At 37.5% G+C, this 19957-nt stretch overlaps 1 protein-coding gene across 3 annotated transcripts in view; it reads left to right on the top strand.

The window, feature by feature from the left end:
- Positions 1-19957, top strand: part of SOX5 (SRY-box transcription factor 5) — a 997819-nt gene that overhangs the window by 130785 nt on the left and 847077 nt on the right. For all 3 annotated transcript variants that reach the window (XM_068560002.1, XM_068560001.1, XM_068560003.1), the window contains exon 2: positions 4459-4540. The gene's annotated coding sequence lies outside the window, so the exon portion shown is untranslated. The remainder of the gene's footprint in view (positions 1-4458; positions 4541-19957) is intronic.

The following is a 19957-nucleotide window of genomic DNA, read 5'->3' as shown; positions in this document are numbered from 1 at the left end:
GGAGCAAAGAAAATTACTAGTGACAGAGGAGGATATTATATAATGATAAAAGAGTTGCTCCATCAAAAAGACACAGCAATACTAAATGTGTGTACACTAAATTACTGAGTTGCAAAAAATGACATATTTGAAAAAAGAAAGACACATTTATAAATATAGTTGAAGACTTCAACACCCCTACCTCATCAATTGATAGAAAACTAGATAGAAGATCAGCAAGAATATAGAAAACTCAACATCAGTAACCAACAGACTCTAATTGGTACTCACAGAACACTCCACCCCACAGCAACAGAACACATATTCTTTTAATCTAACCATGGAACATATAACATGATAGACCATATCCTGGGTCAGAAAGCAAGTCTCAACAAATTTTAAAGAATTAAAATCATAAAGAATGTATTCTTTGACTACCATGGAATCAAATTAGAAATCAATAATGGATAACATGTAAATCTCTGAACACTTGGAAATTCAGTAACATACATTATATATATCTATGGGTCACAAAAGAAGTCTCAAGGAACATAAAAAATACATTGAACGGAATGAAAATAAAAAATACAACATCAAAATTTGTGGGTCACAGGTAAAGAAATGCTGAGAGGCATGTTTGTAGCATTAAATGCATACATTAGAAAGAAGTAAAAGTCTCTAATCAATAATCTTACCTCACACTTCAAGAATCTAGAAAAAGAAGAGCTGAATATACCCAAAGCAAGCAGAAGGAAGGAAATAATAATGTTAAGAACAAAAGTTAGTAAAATTGAAAACAAAAATAATCAACAAAAAAAGCCTAGTTATTTGAAAAGACTGATAAAGTAGACAAACCTCTAGCAAGACTGACAAAGGAAAAACAGATAAGACACAAATTACCAGTGTGAAGAATGAAAAGTGTATCACTGCAGACCCTGCAGACATTAAAGGGATAATAGGGGATACTAGAAACAATTCTACACACATAAATGACAACTTAGATGAGATGGACCAACTCCTCAAATGACACTACCACAACTCACTCAGTATTAAATAGATAATTTGAATAGCCCTATAACTATTAAGGAAATTGAACAAGTAATTTTAACATTTCAAAAGAAAACTCCACTCCCAGATGGCTTCACTAGAGAATTCTAGCAGACATTTAAAGAAGTAACATCAGTTCTACACAATCATTTTCAGAAACCCATTCATTTTATGAAAGTGGTATTACGCAGATACCAAAACCTGATAAAGATAGTACAGAAAAGAAAACTAGAGATAAATATCCCTCATGAACACGGACACAAAGATCCTTAACAAAATATTAGCAAATAGAATTCAGCAATATATAAAATAACATATATACCATGACCAAGTAGGGTTTATTCCAGGGATCAAGGTTTGTTCAGTACTTGCAAAACTGTTGGGCAATTCACCATGTTAACAGGCTGAAGAAGAAATATCACATGATCCTATCAAGTCATGCCGAAAAAGCACTTGACAAAATTCAACACCCATTTAGGATAAAAATTCTCAGAAAAATAAGAACAGAGAACTTCCTCAACTTGATATAAAGCATCTGAAGAAAACTGCATAAATTCTGTAACTAACATTACTCTTAATGATGAAAGACAATTAGTTCTCTTCAGATCAGGAACAAGGTCAAGAATGTTTGCACTCACCAATTTTATTTAATACTGTGCTAGAATTTCCAGCCAGTACAAAAAGACAAGAGAAGGAAATTAAAAGCATAGAGATCAGAATCGAAGAAATAAAATTGTCCCTATTTGCAGTGACATGATTGTTTACGTAGAAAATCCCAGGGAACTTGAAAAAAAAAAACCTTTCAAGATTAATAGGTGAGTTCAGCAAAGTAGTAGGATATAAGATAAACATACAAAAATCAACTATATTTCTATGTAATAACAGTGAACAACTGGACACCAAAGATAAAGACACAATACCATTTATAATCACTCAAAAATTTAAATGCTTAGGTATAAATCTAACAAAACATGTATAGGACTTGTATGATGAAAGCCACACAGTACTGATGGAAAATCTAAGTAAATAGATATACCATGTTAATGGATTGGAAGACTCACCATAACAAACATATCAATTCTCTCCAAACTGATACACAAGTTTAACACAATTTCTATCAAAATTCCAGCAAGATGTTTTTTTTGTAGATATAGACCACATTATTCTAAAAATTTTATAGAAAGGCAAATGAATCAGAATAGTTAGAAGAATTTTTAAATAGAAGAATAAAGTGGGAAGAATTAATATACCCAATTTCAGGATTTATCATATAGCTACCGTAATCAAGACTATGTGATCTTGGCAGAGGGATACAAGTATATATCAGTGGAATACAACGGAGAACCCAGAAATTGGCCCACACAAATGTAAATTGATTTTTGACAAAGGTGCAAAACCAATTCAATGGAGGAACCATAGCCTTCTCAACAAATGGCACTGGAGCAGTTGAACATCCATAAAGAAAAAAATGAACCTTGACCTAAGTCTTACAACTTATACAAAAATTAACTCAAAGTATATAGAGAACTTAAATGTAAAATTTAAAAATAAAATTTTTATGAAAAAAATGGAAAATCTTGTTATAAAGCAGAAACTAACACACCATTGTAAAGCAATTATACTCCAATAAAGATGTTAAAAAAAAAAAAAAGGAAAATCTTCAGGACCCAGGGCTAGGCAAAGCATTGTTAGACTTTATACCAAAAGCATGATTCATAAAATAAAAAATTGATAAATCGGACTTGAGCAAAATTGAAAACTTTTGCTCCATGAAAGACCCTGTTAAGAAGATGAAAAGACAAGCTACAGACTGGGAGAAAATATTTGCAAACTATATATTTGGACTTGTATTAAGGATTGGTATTAAGAGTGTAATCTTTCAAAACTCTAAAATAAAAAATGAAACAATCCAATCAGAAAATAAACAAAAAACATGAAGAAACATTTCATGGGAAAGGATATATACAGATATCATCTAAGCACATGAAAAGATGTTTGACATCATTAACCATTAGAGAAAAGCAGAATGGGCTACAATAAGAAATAGTGACAGCACCAAATGCTGACAAGGATTGCAGAAACTGGCTCACTCATGCATTGCTAATGGGGATGTAAAATGGTACAACCATTTTGCAAAACAGTTTGACAGGTTTTTAAAGAAAACTTTACATACAACCACCATAAAACCCAGCAATTGCTCTCCTGGGCGTTTATCTCAGAGAAAGGAAAACTTATGCTCACACAAAAACATGTATACAAATGTTTATAGCAGCTTTACTTATTACAATAACCTCAAACTAGAAAGAAAGCAGTGCCCTTCAATGAGCGAATGGTTAAATTATCCAGACCATAGAACACTATTCAGCAATATGACTGAACGAACTGTTGATACACGCACCAACCTGGATGAATCTCCAGAGAATTGTGTTGCTCCTATGATTTTGTTTGTATAATATTCTTGAAATAACAAAATTATAGAATTTGTACATTAGTGGTTTCCAGGGTTTAAGAAGGAGATAGGATGGGAGGGCTATAAAAAGGCAATCTGAGGGACTCTTATGGTGATGGAAATGTTCTGTATCTTAACTATCAATGTCAATATCTTGGTTTTGATATTGTACTATAACGTTGCAAGATGTTACCATTGGGGGAAACAGGGTAAAAGATACAGGGGATTTCTCTGTATTACTTCTGACAAATGCATGAAAATTTACAATGATGTCAAACTAAAATATTTGATTAAAGAAAAACACAACCTTCTAATGGCTTCTAGTTTAAAATTCAAAGCCTTTCCTTGGCCTTTTCCAACATCATTCATGTCCTACTTGTCTCCCCCTGACATATCATGCTGCAGCCAGAGTGGCCTTTTTGCTGTTCCTCCTGCACATGCTCAGCAGGCTGTCACCACAGGACCTTTGTGCTTGCTATTCCCTCGGCCTGGAAAGTTCCTCCATCTGGCTTACTCTCTTTATCCTGGTCTCTGCTCAAATGTCACCTTATCAGAGAGGATTTTTCCTTGAATAGTCTCTCTAAAGTAACACCCCTGTCACAATCTATTCCCTTACTTGGATTTATTTGTCTTCTCTCATTAGAAACAGGTTTGATGCTTTTAAAAATTCCAAGTTTTTAGGATAGGAACCTTAAGTCCCCTACTATGCCTACTCTTTTCTATGTTTTCTTCTGGGATTTGGAGCATTTGATTTTCAAAAACAAACCAAACGAGCTGATTCATTCTATTTTCTTTCCTTCTGCTGATGCTTCTATAAATTTCTAGATGGAATTTAAGAGTTCTGTGGTAGTGGATGTTGTGTATTCTGTCAGGTTCAGTTTGTCACAATCTTCTGGCATTTCCCCAAACAGCTAAGATTTGAGAGTCAACTTCCTCACACCGTGAATCTGCCTCTAAGTGACTTAGCTCTAATTCTCTTCTAGGCTTGTTAATCAGTTCACAGTGTAAAGACACACTTTAAGAGGATCCTTGGAAGTCTTGGACAAGCTTCCCCGCATGTGGCAGGTATGTGTCTACACACTGAGTGTGCAAGAAATGTAACTTGTTTTATTCGTCTATAGTTAAATTTAAATTATATTTTAACCCTTCATTTAACCATGTGGACTCAATTTGAGGTTGCATCCTAATTCTAGGTAAGGTTATGAGGGCGAGGGGTGACATATCTGCTCCTAGGCTGTCATCTCTCTATGAGTCATGTTTGTCCTCTCATCCTTTGTCAGTACTTGTGAGCCATTGCTGAGGCAAACTTTGGTCTTCCTTCGAGGATCTTCTCTCCTTCTCTTGGCTTCTTCCAGATACTTCCCAGGCACATGAGGGTGTGGCTCCTGCTAAACTGGAAGAAACTCTCTGGGGTGGCATAAAGCTCTTTGCTCCTTGCATGCCACTCTGAAGCACGTGGTCCTTGTTCTGTTGCTTCTGAGTCATGCTATTGTGGGAGGTCCTTGGCAAAGCTGGTCAGGTCCATCTACCTGGACATATCACTTGGTCATTTCCAAGGTCCGGACTCCATCCAAGAAGGAAAATCCTTTCCACCCTCCATTATCTCCTACCAACATATTTGGGATTTCTCTCTGTAACAGTACTTCGAACAAGCACAACTTAGGAAATCGTTTACTTTTTTTCTTGTTGTTTCTTTAAAATGAATTGGGGAATGGAGGTGGGTATTCCCATGCCTCTGGATGAAATTTAGGTCTCAGGTAGGCTCCATACCTAATAGGGATTACCCTTAGATTAAAAAAAAATTCTATCCACACTTTAAATCACAGACATTCAGAAATTAGAATGTCCAATCTCAGACCATAATCGTAGCTTCAAAGTTCATTTAATATCAAATCATCTCTCCTCCTCTCTCTGAGGCCCATTTTTTGGATTGGGCTATTGCAGTGGGAGAGGGTGTGTTGTTTTCTTTCTCTATCTGTCACCTCCTCCCCAATTGGCTAGCTGCTATTGCTAAATCCTTAGGGGTTGGAACATGGGAAGGAAAGGGAAAAGAGTGGCTTAGGGTTGTTTCTTACATGAACTGGTGCTATGTTAAGCTGGCTCCAGCTTTCTGGGCCTGGCAGATGCTTAAAACTGATAGTCACTTGGCCACTTTGGGGGGACTTTGGTTGCTTCCCTTGCTGGACCCATTTGTCTTCAACTCTCCTGACTTGGACAAGGCTTCTCCTTCAGCTGTCCACTTCCCACTCAGCTCCTAGTTTTCAGCTAATCCATCCCACATGAACTCATATTTAGTGTATCAAGAATACTTCCTGATGGTCATCTTGGGCTTCAGTCTGGCTGTCTCATCCCTGGCCCACACCAGCTTTGTGAAAACATGCATCTCATGAACCTCCAAGGGCAGGAGGGGTTGAGGGTACTTCTAAAATTCCAGAGCTGCTCCTAGCCTTACCCTCTTGTCCTCCCGATTTCCAAGGTGGGAGCCAGTCTGCAGTCCATTGGGTTTCCCAAAGTCCAGGCTGTCTAAACTATTCCTTTGAAGCCTCTCTAAAGATTTGAGAGAAAAAATAGTCCCTTCCATCCCTCTTGCTTGGGGTGAGGTGGGACTTGCCATAGGGCAGCAGCTCAATCCAAGAACCATTTCATAATGCTTTTCCTCACCTCTATCCTTTTGATCCTTTACATTCTCTGGTTGGCTTTTAGAACCATCCATCCAGTTCTTATGATTTTTTTTTTTTTAATCTGGATTTTGATCTAGCCCTTTACTTTGGGATTTCATGCCTGTTCAATGAAGGTGCCTCAGTTGAATCTTCCAGTCTAATATCTGGTCATTCCAGCCCCACTAGGAGGAGTTAGGGTGGTGGGGAGAGGGTAAAGTTTCAGCCACCCACCCCCAACTTGGCATCTAGATTCACTAATGTCCGTACATGCCTTGACTACCTTATTCTCCACTCAGAGGTATCTAAATCTGCTCTTAGCTTAGTAAATAAATAGGAGGGTCTCTTCTAAGTCTGTTTCCAATGCATGAGAATCATTCTAATTTCTCAGAGCGTCTTAAGCTTTTGAAACTCGAAAACCAATAATTGACATTCCTCCTTCCCCCATGCTTCCCTGCTCTGCCAACAATTTTCTTATGAAAATTGAGTGTAGAGTATAGCAACTTGGCTGACTGAATGGAGAAAGAAGCAAGATTCAAGGAAATGAAATAAAATACTTCAAATATTATACCCTATATGATAAAAAATATTGCCTGCCCTCTTTTGAGTATCTATGATGTGATTTTTAACCCTTATAATGGCACTGCATCCTTTATATTAAGGATTTGACATTTGAGGAAACCAGGTATATTAGTTTGCTAGGGCTGCTGTAACAAAGTACTACAAATGGGGTGGCTTAAACAATAGAAATGTATTGTCTCACAGTTCTGGAGAATAGGAGTCTGAAATCAAGGTATTGGCAGGGTTGGTTCTTTCTGAGGGCTGTGAAGGAAGGATCTGCTCTGGGCCCCTCTCCTTGGCTTGTGGATGGCATCCTCTCCGTGTCTCTTCACACCATCTTTCCTCTCTGAGTGTCTGCTCTATGTTCAAGTTTCCCTTTTTTCTACGTACACCAGTTATATAGGAATAGGGCCCACACTAATGACCTCATCTTAACATAACTAATTATATCTGCAATGACCCTATTTTTAAATGTCACACTCTGAGATACTGGGAGTCAGGACTTCAACATGTGAATTTGGGGATGTGACACAATTCAACCCATAACACCAGGGTTCAAAGAGGCTCAATAACTTGAACGTCACACAGACCTTGAAATGCCATTGTGGGGATTCCACACCATGATGATGTGATTTTAAAGTTCGTTCTTTCTGCTGTACTGCACTTCATCTCAGGTGACTCTTGCATGCAGCCCTGTGCAATGAGGAGAATGCTGTTACTCCTTTAAACAACCAAACCAGACTGGCTGGGGCATGGATCCACACAGCAAAGGAGTTCAGACTTAGACATAGATCATACTATCACAAGAACTCAGAATAACATCTTAACACAAAGGAGGAACAGGAACGTGTTTGTGGAGAGGTTCAATCTAATACCATCATACCATAGGCTAGAAAATGAAGTTATACCTGAACTAGAGGTATAGACTATGAAGAATTCAACTGGCTCTGAAACTACTAAAGTGGTATCAATGTGAGTTCGGTGATGTTATTCCTATGGCCTGTGGTTTGTGTTTTTGGTGTTCCTGACCTGTATTCATATCTAAATATGCTGTGTGTACATGGTCTACTCTATGTAGAGCATATTTAAACAATGTGTAATAAAACAAAATATTTAAATAATGTAAAAGAAAAAGAATAAAATGTTTGCTATAAAGTTCCTGCAGGCATTTACTGGATAGTGATAATGATAGTTTTACTAAAAAAAGTATAAAATATGTTCAGGTTCAATGAGGATTATATTTAGGAGAATTATCAGATTATTTTGGATATTTTCCTCATAAAAGCAATTCTTTAGTGCATCCTATGTGGAAGATAGAAATTGTAATAGTGATTTGGAAACGTGGCTTCATGCATATGAACATAATTTGAATCTTGTAGTATTTAGCACTGTTTTATTCCAGATGGCAAAACATTTTTATTATTCCTTTCAGTTAGTGCTTGAAATATATACCTATGGAAATAAGTCCATTATAAGATTTTTCTTGCCAAAACTCTAATAGATGCTCACTTACTGAGAAATATGTGTACTGAGAAATATTTAAGAAAAATACACTTTAATGAAGCTGCACTAATGATATTTATTTAGCTAATTGTGTACAGGAATCTAAACATGATTTCAAGTAAAGTAGACTGTTGGCCATGTAAATAAACCTGGCACAGGTATGCAGAATTTTAAGAGAATTAGATAGCAGATTTAATGAAAATTAGAGTAAGCCTCAAAGAAATATTTTATTATAAATTAGATTTCCCATTATAAAACAAATACAGCCACATAGCAAAAATATTTTAAAGTAAGGGTAAAAAATTACTAACAATACCAATGACCAAAAGCAGTAACAGTAATCTTTTGGTATATTTACTTCTCTTCCTTTTTCATTCATTTGTTCAGCTAAGGATTACTGAGCACTTAATGCAGGCACTTGGGAGATAAAGATGGCTAGGACAGGGTTTCTGCCTTGAAGGAGATTTTAATTTATCAGGGGAAACACATCATGGATGAGTCCTTATAATAGGTCATAAGTATAATACTGGAGGAGAGTGGGCCAAAGAACTTGCTATCAACTCTGTTGTCAGGTCCGGGAAGACTTTAACATGTAAGTTGGGACAGAAACATTAGAAGAAATCTGTTAGCCAGAAAATAGAAGAAAATACACTTCAGTTAGAGGAAAGAACATCTGCTGAAATAACATCATAAGGAACTGTAAATAATGCAGCACCTCTGGAACCACAGAAAATGAGGTTGGAGAAGTAGGTGGAGGTGATATCATGGAAGGATTTGTACCAATTATACTACTGGCAAGAAAGATTTTCAAGTAGGGAAGGGATATGTTTAGAATTTCATTTTAGAAAAATTGTTTATCAGTAATATGATTGGATGGACAGCTTAGAACCTGCAGCCCTCAGGAGCTAAGGGTTTGGTAAGGAGTGAGATATACCAAGAAGCTGAAATAAAGCTTAAATAAAAACCGCTTGGCTTGCATGGGCCTCTAGCAGTATTTTGGTGGAGACTGTAAAACGTGTTCTTGTGGTCCTGTGTTTTTATAAAATTTGCCAAGAGTATGAGTTTTTAACTTCAGTTTGTTATGAGTGCTTCCTCTTACTATAATATTTACTACCCCTCTGTTATGCTTCTCTTAATGTTGGGTAGCATTGGTAACACACATTTTGTACCCACAATTTTACCTTCTTTTTCTTTAAAGAGCCCCCAAATTGTATAAGCTTAGGCCTCACTTTTCAGATCTAGTCCCAAGATGATATTGAAGGAGTCCAGAAGAGGGATGGCAGATTCTTAAACCAAGATTGTAGCTGTAGAGATGAAGTAGAAAAAGATGTGGAAGGCTAAGGGGGAGGAATTACTGGCTCTGTTGGCGTGAGGGAAAGGATAGTGTCAAGATTTCTCCCTTCTATAACTTGATGAATAGTAAGGCTGTTAACAGAAAAAAAAAATGCTTGAGTCAGGTCACTGTTGAAGGTAACAGTTTATTGAACATCTTTATGTGTATGTATGTTTTCACATTTTTGGATTTACAAAAGTTGATTTACTATATCAAAGTGTGTAAGTATTTTAATGCATTTTGTTTTCTGTTACCAAATTGCTTTCCAGATAGACTGTGCCACTTAACACTGCTGTAGTTAGTGTAGACGTGGGTTTTCTTGTCTACACTTCCACTAGCATTGAACATTATAATTTTAATTTTTTTAAACTAAATTATTGGGTAAAATCAGTACCTCCTTTTCATTTTTCTATAAGGTGAGATAAATGTGATCTGTTATTGTGAGCTCTCCATAGGAATCTGTTTTTCAGGGGTAGTTATTGTGGTTTTTTCCTGATAGTGATTTAGGAAGCATTAGGAGGTAGTCCTAAGTCTTTTATGAGAGCAGTCATTACTATACACTCTAAATGCATGCATACATATCTATATTATAAAAGCTAGAAATATATGAGGCTAAAACAATTTTGTAGATGAAATTGTTTTAGAGCAGGTGTCAGCAAACTTTTTCTTATAAGGACCAGATAGTAAATATTTTAGGCTTTGAAGGCTAGTAGGTGAAATTGAGGCTATTATGTAAGTACTTCAAGAGAGGAAAAAAATTTCCACAAAATTTTTATTGACATAGTTCAAAATATAATAGTAATAATTGAGTAAATTTTTAATAATAGAAGTCTTATAATGAGAAAAATTGAATTCTTTTTTGGGAGGGGAGACATTTCACTTAATTGTAGTTTAGTGTTAATGTTCTCTATCATCAAATTGATTATAAATTTTCATTCATTAAACCATTCTTATTTCATAGGTAGTTGAGCTGGATTTGGATCACAGGCCATACTCCTGGTTTAGACAATGATATTTATGTCATTTTCCTGTTAAAATATTTGGTTTGATAATAAGTTTCATTTCTGTTGCATACTTTATTTGAACCTCTGGCAATCTACAACTTGCAAAACACTCATCAAAATGCATGCGTGTGTGTGTGTGTGTGTGTTACATGTATGTGATGTGGACCATTTTATTCTTTATAGCCAATGGAATTTAGGATATATTTGGGGTAGCAGTACTTTTACAATGAAGCATTCGTCTGTTTAGATTAAGAGACCAGAGAAGTGAAACAGGAAACTAGACTTGGCAGGTACAAATTTGGTCTGTCGGTACATGTATTGGAATGATTTTGAATGTTCCCTGTTGTTGACTTTGAGTTGACTATAATTGGTTCTGTTCATTAACGTCTACTTCTAACCATTGAGGGTTTGTGCTTTGGCTTTAGCTTTGCTCTTGCTCAGCTACTTTCTAAAAAGTCTTATTTCTTCTTCTACCTCCCTCAAAAACTTGATGTCTTGAAATTTTTTTTTTTTTTTTAAGCTGTGTTGGATCTTCGTTTCTGTGCGAGGGCTTTCTCTAGTTGCGGCAAGCGGGGGCCACTCTTCATCGCGGTGCGCGGGCCTCTCACTATCGCGGCCTCTCTTGTTGCGGAGCACAGGCTCCAGACGCTCAGGCTCAGTAGTTGTGGCTCACGGGCCCAGTTGCTCCGCGGCATGTGGGGTCTTCCCAGACCAGGGCTCGAACCCGTGTCCCCTGCATTGGCAGGCAGATACTCAACCACTGTGCCACCAGGGAAGCCCTGAAATATTTTTTTATAATTCACATTTCATTTGCTAAGAATTCTTGTGGCAGCACCACCCAGTTCCTATGGTTTCAAGAAAGTAAAGGAGGAGGAAGGAAGAAAAGAAACAAAATAGAAAGACATGAAAATTTAAAAAGCTAATAAGCAGATCATTTCGCCCACTTTAGAGATTGGGATATCCACCTCAAAAGTTTCAACGGGAATTTGATTCCTAAATCTAAGACCAATTTTCCCTTAAACTCTTAATGAGTAGTTTGAGGAGTCAGTAAAAACTTCGGTAAGTTTAGTTACTTTCACAAATATGCTGAGTTATGGGTTGGATTTAAGAACTGACAGTTGGACTCCAAGTTTATGTTTTATCTTTTTAGTCAATATGAGTGCACAGAATTAGTATCTTTCTAATGCATATTCAAAGATAATTCAAATGGATGAACTCGATATGAAAACCTCATATTAAAAAATCTAGAAAACTTTTCTTACATTATGAGTGCATAGAATATTTTGATTTAATATTTTGTTTAGTGGAGAAATATGCTGTACCTATTTATACAACACACACAAGCTATGTGTAATTTTTAGAGATAATGTATTATTAGATTACAATTTGTATGTTTCTGAGAGTCAGCACAGGAGAAAATTCCATCAAAATTAAATTTTGGAATTACTTTCTTCTCTTATTTATTTCCATAGGCTCTTTGGAAAACAAGGTTCCAAATGTGTATTTCCACAGTCTTCCTGCCAGTGGCTACCTCAGCACGCTCTTCTCAACAATGATCTTGTTTTTTAGCTGCTGACATATGTGACAATTTTTAAAATTTTGTTTAATTTCACATTGTCTTTATACTTTAGATGCAGAAGGGCTTTGATTTTTTAGAAGATGGTTACTAACAGTTTTATAATTCCAAAACCAAAATTTGCTCCAAACATTATTCTTTTGTATTGTTTCTGAATTCTTCAATTATTGTTAATTACCAGTTGTACTCACTGTGTCTTAAAATAAGATCCTTTTAATAGATATTTATAATCACAATTATTGACAAATATCTGATATTTATTATTTAAAAAACATTTGTTCCCCCAGAAAAGAAGTCAATTATTTCACCAGAGGCAAAACTAAGCTTCAGGGCCCTTCACTCCTATGAGTTCTTTCCCAAGTTCAGAGACCCTGTAGGCAATGTGTTCAAATAATCATATATTTTGTAAAGTTTGCAATCTAAGCTATTTTACCTGCAATCGTTTATGACCAGTGCCTTCACTGTAACCTCCCTCCCCATTCCTTTTCTGCTTTGCAGTGGCATTGGAGAGGCCATGACTTTGTTTTGGTGGAGGTGGTGGGGAGTCACGCTGGGGATACAGTGATTTTAAATTAGGTGGGATATAGGTATGTTCTTTGCAAACTTCCATGTATGGCGGTGGAGCCATTGATGATGTTCCACTTTGCCAGTTTACTAGAGCCTCGTGACACACAGGTGAGGAGCCAGAGGCCGTAATGTCCTATGGATACGTCCCTTCAGTGCCGATACCTAATGCAACTAGTTTTGAAACATACAGAGCCAGGAGCTACTCTGTGGAAAACTTTCGTGTTATTAGATGTATAGTGTTATAAATAGAGGCTATGGTTTGTATCAATGCCCAGTCACAATAGAAGTTCTCTCCTGTTAGGAATTTAATGACTAATGCAGTTCATGCTATTATTAATGCATCATGTCATTTTTCCTTTTTTGATGAATATTACATAAATAGACTTTCTCAAATATCTGTGTGTTTAGGGCAGAAACTTGTAGCAGTAATGCAGGCAGCAAGTATCTTGTGTTGTGCAGTGGCATGTTTTCTGAATCCCAACTGTGAATAGTTAAAAAAACAATTTGAGTAAACATACTAGATAAAAGAATGGATTATCTTTCCATTTTCTCTATATAAAGTGATATTTACAAAGAGGCAATCAGAGAGTATGTAGCCAACAACTGTAGGGGAAAAGTATTAGAGGGGTGTGGTTGGGGAGCTAGTTAAGATGAATCTTATGTTTTTTTCCCAGATTTTGTGATGTTTATGATATTTCTCAGCATTTTAAAGTAATAATTTGTTGGGATTTTTCCACTGTAAATAAATATTCAGTTTCATGTTAAATTAAACATTTTAATTTGTATTCTCTTCTAAAATTGCATAAGCTCTCAGTCCCCACAAAACCTGGATCCACAGAAGAGTTATTAAATATTTAGATACCATGAAGTTAAGGGTTACTCTTAGCCCAGCATAGAGCCTACTATGTATTTGTCACTCATTGTGTTTTTGGAGTTGAATGAGTCTCCATAATAACAATTAGTTATTTTTGTTCAGTGATGACTGGTACTTTATATGGACATTAAGTAATATCTGTAATATTGTAGCTAAGAAGAGTTTCTATAAGTTGTAAGTTGTAGCAAAGAAGAGTTTCTACCTTCTCCAGGGTCTTGAAGTGATGAAATCATCTATAGAGCATTTTTTTTATGGGTGAAAAACTTAACCAGGAATTTGATATACGAAAATAATATTTACTTTATCATTTCCTGCAACCACCTTTTCTGGTGTAAGTTGTCAAAAGAAAAAGGAAGGATGGAGGTGGGGGAGAGAAAGAGAGTGAGAGAGATGGGGAAAGGAAGAGAGAGATGAGGAGAGGGAGATGGGGAGAGAGAGAAGGAAAGAGAAAGCCGACTTTTTGGTGGGATTGGATTATATTGTCATGGTAGGAGAGTCTCTGAACAGGTGCCTCAAATTCCAAAATATGGCCAGAACACAATTAGCACTCCCAGGAAAATAGCAAAGTACTATGAAGGCTCTCTATACCTAAGTCCTTCCAAATAGTAAGTTTCAAACAATAATTTACGTAGCTAGTGCATTGTTTTGGGACAGTGGTGTCTACCTGTGTTTTCAACAGCTCCTTGTCTCAGGGCAGTAGTTAACATGTTTCAAGGAGTTAAGCCCAACCTCTTCCTTTGGTAAACACATTAATTACATTTTAAAAGTTTAGCTGACTCACAAAAACCCGGTGTCCCAAGTATCTTTGTGCTCACCCATCTTCCAGCTGTACCTGGAAATTGAGGCATACTCTGCACACACCTTGAAAGCATCCATTTTGAGCACACAAATGGACAGGAGTTCACAAAGATGCATCCAGGGGTGACTGTGCCTACATCGCTCACCTGATTACTTCTAGGTGTGTTGATGGATGACTTAAAAAGTGTTAGCTGGAGGATACGTGAGTGAGCGGGGGCTGCTGCGTGCCGGCACCGACATGGTTAACTAGACTTGCCGCCATGAACAATGGACACCAGGCAGCTCTAAATGAAATGAGCTGAATATTTCATTCGTCCACTCAGCCGCCTGCTCCAATTGCCTCCTTTACTAAAATAAGAGCTTAATCTAAAGTGACAACAACATCAGTTTCTGTGTGCTCCAGTCACACTGAACATGACTTCCTTAACATAAACGCTATTTACATGGACCGTCTGGATGTAGCAGGGAATCAGGAGCGTGCCCAGCTAAGACACAGGGTACAATGAAGGACGAGAAGCAGGCAGCTGAGAATTAACATCAGCAAATGAAAGCCTGACCCTCAGAGGGCATGTCCCTGATACGTTTTAAAATGAGAGAGCATTGCACCAGTAACCTTAGCCTTTGTAAAGACTACGCCATTTAAAATAAAATAGCACCTTTTCAGTTTAGACACTTAACCAAATGCATTATGGCTGACCCATTTTCCAACTTAGGTGACATGAGAGGATGGATCCCTTGCTGCAATTATGAGAATCTTCCAAACAATTGCAATCAGTAACCTCCCTCCCCAGACTCCTTCTCATAGCAGCCTGTACTTCTTTGAGATAAAGAGGGCATTTCGTTCAGTGAGGGCAGGCCAGACCCAGACGGCAGGGGAGTGGGAGAGAAGATGTGACCTTTGAACTGAAGGTTTGATGTCAGTGCTAACGGTACCCAGGAAACCTCTGTTTGAAAGTGGTTTTCAGCTTGAGAGTTCTGGAAGATTAGAAGCAGTAGTGTGACAAGGTACCAGCAGGGCTGACAAGGTACCAGCCCTGCTTTTGTCAGGGTCCACAAAATAACACAAGTTACTTCTTTCCAGCGCCCTGGAATAGGTAATGAAAGAGATAGCAGTCCTGAATACACATTATTGATGGTTTATTGCCATAAGGAGGATGCTATAGTATTATTTCACCATGCTAGCCATCCTCTGGGAATTTTAAGGGTCACAAAATGTAGAAATATTTAACTTAATTCCTATTAGAATTACTGACAGCTAGTGGAGTTCAGTGGTTTTCCCACCAGCTTCATAGATAAGGAAAGTCAGACACGGAGGACTTGCTCATACACCTGAAGTCACACAGAAAATCAGAGAGCAAAAGGGAAAGAATTTTTTTTTTTCCAATTATTTCTACTTTCTTTAAGTCACCATTAATACTCTTATTTCTGAAATGGCTCTTCTCTTAAAATTTCCTTTGATTAAGCCTTGTAGAAGGCTGATACCAGATACTGATTTGTGGCTTCTGGGTTCCAAAGACCTGAGGCTGCTGACAAAGTAGTAGCTCTTTTTAAAAAAAATCTAGTTCTGTGTTTTCTGTTCTCATCCTCCAGCCTCTGTGCCTGAGTGAATATCCCTGCAGTCCCCACCCCTGTGGTGGTACATTTTAGATAAAGCTCTTATTCACTGCAGAAGAAAGGGCCTGATCATTTAAAACAAGTTTCTTTTTAAGGGGAGGTATAGTGAGTAACAGGAAGAAAAATGGGAGAATCATCAATATCTAGCTGGACTTAGTAGAATACTCATTAATCAATAGGCATTTACTGAGAATCTGTGAGATCATCACGCTTTATTTTAGGGGAGAGAAAATTATCTCTGGCCTCTGGAAGCCCACCATCTAGTGAAAACATTTGTCATAATTTGGAAAAAAAATACTTTAGACTTCTGTAGAAAGCCAGTAAGAAAATTGTGGTTGCAAAAAAATAAAAATACTATTTTTGTTGTTTGCCGTAACGCACATCTACTGTGTTTTCATCTTCATTCTTAACTTCAGGGAAATGTGAACAAGAGGACACCCTTTTGCTCACACCTTAATGAGCACTGATCAGCTCTTTCAGGTACTTACCATTCCAGATGCGTCCCCAAAAGAATTGCACATGTTTTCTCACAGTCTGTTAGGGATACTGCCACTTGTGCAAATACCAGTTCTACAGCTTGGTGAGTGCCTTAATAAGGTAGGTACCTGATGCTTGAGAGCAGAGGAGAAGTGGGAATAACCACACCTGCTCTGGGAGACCTCTTCAAATGACAGGGACCTTGACATCTCTCCCCAGTAGTTGCCACTTCTTCAGCTTGGTCTGGACAGTCAACAGATGTCAGCCAGGAATGGCATCGCCAGTGGGAGTGGCGTTCCTGCACAAATAAGGCTTGGGAAGCAGCCTCTGCACAGATGATTGAAATCAGTAGAATTTGCTGAAGGCGAGTGGGAAGCTGATCTGTACCTAGCACTTCTCTGTCTTGTGTCTTGTCTTCTCTCAGCTGCAGTAAGGGTCTTGATGACCTTCTCTTTTTCTTTCTCAGGTGAGTATAGACTTGCCTTCTCTTGGGATGTCTCTACCCTTTGTTGCCACTTGGTACGAACGGGCATGATTCACCAGAGAGAGATGCAGGGTTTCTCTTGTTGTAAGTGATAAAACACACTTTGAAGAATTTCAGGGCCCTCATGAGAAAATGCTTGAAATAGACTCAGGCAGTCTGCTGTGTCTCCCATTTTCTTCCAGTCACCTTTCCCCTAATTAATTAATGGTGGTCAGAGTCTCAGTTCTGAAATACTATTGTGTTTCATCAACTAAACCACTCATAGTTTTATGTTTTCCTAATGCAGGATGTTTTAAGAATATTTTGGACCTAGAGACTGTCATACAGAGCGAAGTAAGTCAGAAAGAGAAAAACAAATATCGTATATTAACACATATATGTGGAATCTAGAAAAATGGTACAGATGAACCGGTTTGCAAGGCAGAAATAGGGACACAGATGTAGAGAACAAACGTATGGACACCAAGGGGGGAAAGGGGGGGTTGGGATGAGTTGGGAGATTGGGATTGACATATATACACTAATATGTATAAAATAGATAACTAATAAGAACCTGCTGTATAAAAATAAATAAATAAAACAAAAATTAAAAAAAAGTTATTTAGGGAAAAAGAAAGAATATTTTGCCATCCTTAACTTCATGTAAGTGCCTGGAAACCATTGCCTGTAAAATTAATCATAAAAGCCCTTTCTTTCCTCCTATGCTATTTTCATTTGAAACTTTTAGGGAAAGATGTATTTGTTGTATTGTATATGTTGTATTTGGTCCTATCTCTTCTTTCTTCTTTGAAGATGAGAGACAAAATTTCTCTTATGCTACAATAGAAAACAGAATCGTATCATAATTTTGTGAAGAATAGAAGATTTTTGCCATTTTAAAATATAATTTCCACACTGAATACTAGTTTTCATGAAAAAGATCATGTTTTAAAACATTGTCCAGGTATAAGATTATGTATCTCACAAGTTTCTGTTTAATCACTGAATGTCTTTCTTGGAAGTTTTACAGTTAATTACTAGCACAAGAATGAACTTTTCACATCTCATCATGCAAACATCCAGTTATTGGGGGGAGGGACAGGGGCTAGTGGTAGACTCAGTAGGGGACTCCCAAGCTGTTTATCTTCCAAGCCCTTACAACACCGTTTCCTATAATATTGGTTGTCATTCTGTTATCTTTTGACCCTGCTTGGCCTATAAATGTGTCCCATGAGCAAGACCACAACCCAAAAAGTCAGCATCGTGATTTTGCAGCAGCTGTTGCCGCAGAAGGTAAATGCCGTGCAGATATTGACGAGCTTGCTGATTTGTTTAGTAGACAGAATCTAGGAGGGGGAACAGGATTTGTCTGCTAGCTGTCATCATCCATCAGCCCCAGGCAGTGGGCTTGCATTTTGCCAGCTTCTAATTTTGTTTTATTTTTCCTTAGCTTCAATCTACTTTATTCATTTATTATAATTGGGAGAGTGGTGGCTGAGATAGGGAAAAAAATACTCACGGCCCACGTTCGAGATTGAAGGCTCTCATATGCTGCGGTTCCCTGATCTCAGCAGATTCAGACTGCACCTGTTGGTCTGTTGACTGATGGAGTTGGTGAATGAAGACCATGCTGTCTTGTGGGGTTCCTGTAGCCCATGTGACTGGAAGACGTGCCAAAGCTGCCCTCAGCCCTGCGTGTTTCTCCTGGTTTCCACTAAGATCAGAATTTATATTATTACATTCGTTCCTTGGGGGTTCTCATTCAATTTACTTAAAAAATTTGTTTTGAGTGCTCACTATGTGTGTTGGTTATTATTATAGATGGCCAAGTACATATTGGTTGAACAAAACAGAAAAAGCCATGCTCTGAAAGTGCTTAGATTCTAGGGGTGAAGATAGAAATAAACAAATAAATGTACAATACTTAGAGAAAGTGATAAACTGAATGAAGGAAATATGGTAGAGTAAGGAGTAGGGCTGGAAGTGCTATTTTATTTTATTTTATTAAATTTTCATTGGAGTATAGTTGATGTACAATGTTGTGTTAGTTTCAGGTGTACAGCAAAGTGAATCAGTTATACATATACCTATATCCACTCTTTTTTTAGATTCCTTTCCCATATAGGCCATTACAGAATATTGAGTGGAGTTCCCTGTGCTATATAGTAGGTTCTTATTAGTTATCTATTTTATATGCAGTGGTGGGTATATGTCAATCCCAATCTCCCAACTTATCCTTCCCCCCCGTCTTATCCCCTGGTAACCATAGGTTTGTTTTCCACATCTGTGACTCTACTTCTGTTTTGTGAATAAGTTCATTTGTACCCTTCTTTTAGATTCCACATATAAACGGTATCATATGATATTTGTCTTTCTCTGCCTGACTTATTTCACTCAGTATGACAATCTCTAGGTCCATCCATGTTGCTGCAAATGGCATTATTTCATTTTCTTTTATGGCTGAGTAATATTCCATTGTATATATGTCCAGCATCTTCTTTATCCATTCCTCTGTTGTTAAACATTTAGGTTGTGGAAGTGCTATTTTAGATAAAGAGGACAGGGAAAGTTCTATGAGGAGATGATACCTGAGACCTGAGGGATGACAAGTCACGTGAAGATCTATGGGGGGACTTTAGGGAGAGGAGATGGCAAAGGGAAGAACCCAGCAGAAACACTGAACTTGTTAAGTTCTGGGAACAGCAAGAAAGCCAGTGTAGTTCAAGCAGGTGGTGGGTGATGAGGCTGGGAGAGAGCATTAGGGAGATGAAACTGGAAAGGAAGGCAGGGTCAGATCCCTTGGATTTTATTCTAAATGTGATGAGAAGCTGGTTGTAAGTGAGGGAGTGACTTGGTCAGATGAACATTTTTAAAAACTTACTTTGGCTACTGTGTGCAGAGTCAACTGTAGGGGGACAAAGATGGAAGCAGAGAGATCAGTGGGGAGACCACCGTAATAGTTCAGTTAGAGGTGATTCTGGCTTGTACTAGAGAGGCAGTAGTGGAGTTAGTGAGACGTAACCAAGTGGTATAGATTTCATGTATTTTGAATAGC

This window comes from Eschrichtius robustus, chromosome 13, assembly GCF_028021215.1.
Source record: "Eschrichtius robustus isolate mEscRob2 chromosome 13, mEscRob2.pri, whole genome shotgun sequence".
Classification (NCBI taxonomy): domain Eukaryota; kingdom Metazoa; phylum Chordata; class Mammalia; order Artiodactyla; family Eschrichtiidae; genus Eschrichtius; species Eschrichtius robustus.
This window is presented reverse-complemented; position numbering and strand designations above follow the sequence as displayed.